This window comes from Arvicanthis niloticus, chromosome 19 (genome assembly GCF_011762505.2).
Source record: "Arvicanthis niloticus isolate mArvNil1 chromosome 19, mArvNil1.pat.X, whole genome shotgun sequence".
Lineage (NCBI taxonomy): Eukaryota > Metazoa > Chordata > Mammalia > Rodentia > Muridae > Arvicanthis > Arvicanthis niloticus.
Window position 1 is genome coordinate 42,424,495 of NC_047676.1, and position 2,592 is coordinate 42,427,086.

The window sequence follows — 2,592 nt, forward strand, 5'->3', positions numbered from 1 at the left end:
GCACGCGCCCGCCCCGCGCGCCCACGGCGCTCTGCCCCGGCTGGAGTAAAGTTCCAGCTGAACTGCGGGCGAGCGCGGGGACCGGCCGGTGCGGTGGGGGGACCCGGGGCGGGGGAGGGGGGGTGGCGGGAGACTTGGAGGAGGGCTCGACGGACTTCCCGAAGTGAGGAGGAGTACGTGATGGGAAGTGAGCGAGCGGCTTGATGGGCAAAAAGGGAGACCCCGACAGGAAGCAGGACGACTAGGCACCTGCAGGAATGGAATGCGCATCGGCGTTCACTGGCATGGAGTGAACTGTGGAAGGAGACATTTGCCAGACAGGCTCTGGACGATAATGACAATTCAGAAGAAAAGGCAGAAGACTGACAGACAGGGCAGACATGATGAGCATGCTTGTACGACCCAAAGACATTCATAAGTTTTTTTTAAAAGACCAGTTCTAGGAGTTACTAATCACAAATAGTCTAGAAGATGAGCCAAAGATAAACCTGTTAAAAAGAAGTGTACCAAAAAGTGTACCAAAAGACTCTGAACCAAATTTCAAAAACTGCCTCTCACACCTAATTCCGGGGTAAAAAAGAAAAAAAAAAAACCCACATTTGTTTGAGATTATATGTACAATAAATGTAGTCTCGTGGCTCAGTAGATATATGGAAGAGAAGGAAATTTAGCAGATATATCTGTTCCTACGTAGGCTTCAAGAAATAATCCTGTATATGAAAACAGATCCATGAGAAAGAATTTACAAACAAGCAAGTGTGCTAGGGCCTTACAGAGCTTTCCGCCCACATGCCTGCCAGAAACTTGTAATATTAATGGCAAAATGAGGTTTGCATTTGGATCTTCATAGATTTAAGCAATTAGAAGATGCTGAAACTTTTCATACTTTTAAATCAAACTTAGACTATTTAGGTTTTAGTCTAGGGTCTCCAGTTTCTTTACTGAATGAAGCTGAGGCTGGAGATGGGTTATGGGAAGATGAAAGGGTTAAAGATGATTACCAGCCGTGCAAGCACTTGGGTGGCAGGGGCAAGTGGATTTCTGAGTTCGAGGCCAGCCTGGTCTACAGAGTGAGTTCCAGGACAGCCAGGGCTACACAGAGAAACCCTGTCTCAAAAAAACAAAAAACAAAACAAAACAAAAAAAGTTACCAAAGCACTCAAATACGACCTAAAAACACCAGTACAAAGTTATTTATTCGTGGAAATTTTACAGAAGAAAAACTACTCAACTTCAAAACATCCAAAAGACATGGAAAATTACACTTTCCCTACTGTGAATGATATCACAATCTTTTGTCCAATCAAATAACTCAAAAACAGGCTTGGCACAAGTTGTGCCTACCATCTTCAATGAAGCGTTCAGAGATGTAAAATAAAAAAAAAAAAAAAAAAAAAAAAGGCATGAAATGGAGTGCAAGTGACCGGGGTTACAGAGGGGCAGTGAGTACACAGCAGCTCTGCCCCAGCCAGGTAGTCAACAGCCTGCCCCTTCTTTACACCATTAAAAAGTTTCATCCTACCAAATTTGGCAAATCCTCACAGTAAATGTGGCCTTAGATTCTACTAGCCAATTCTGAGAAATATATGGCCTTGCAGCTCTCCAAGGATGGAGTAAGGTTTCCCCTGGTTCCTCATCAAAATTCTGCACCAGATCATCCTCTCAGTAGCAAATGGTGCTTTCCCATCCACAGATTGTTTCAGCCTCTCTCCTTCATCTATCAGACTGTCTGCACCAAGCTGGCCGGAAAGCATTTCTGTCAGCTGCTTTGTCTCAGCCTGGCCTGTACTGGTGAAGGTGTTTGCTGCCAGAGACACCTGAACTTTAGGTTTGTGAAAATGGATCACTGTTCCTTGGTTTGTAAACATGTTCACCTCTTCAATACCAGAGATACTGTTCACCCCTAACTTCTTTAAGCAGAACAGTAGGGCTTTTTTTTTGTTTGTTTGTTTTTTTATCATCTGTCAGTGGCTCCTTTCCCACTAATATGTACTTGGGCCTACATTTGAAGAGTTTTCCCTGGTTCATGATCATTCTTTTCATCTTGTTGGAGTGGAAATGGAGTCACACTGGAGACTAGGGTTTGTGCTGGGGGGGTGGGTCTCAGGCAGATACCGGGGGACAAAAGATGGCAGCTCAAATTAGGAGTTAAAAGAAACATAGCTTTCCCACTGTGATCACTAGAGAAAGTTTGCACAGCACATCCCTCTTAAATAAAGCACATAAAGTCAACTACATAGATGGATCTTTCATTCTTTTCAATAAGACTTCCAAGAGTTGGTTGGGATTAAATGTCTTTCCTTCCCCTGACTTGAAGTAAGTGTGTTTGTTATTGCTGTTTTTCTGTACTCTGTCACTGTATAACAGGTGCCATTATATAAAAGGTCCTATATAGGTGTCTATCACATAGAAGTAAGTGCCTGCATGTCAGGCACTACAGGACTATAAGTAAAGTCCATGTTCTCCCAAAGACTATGATCAAAGTAATTCATATAGGTGACAGATGGGGGGACAGCAAGGAAAACTTAAAACTCAATAACAGTAACCCTGTGAGCAGAATCACAATGTACTAAGTCTTCCAGCCATCTTTCG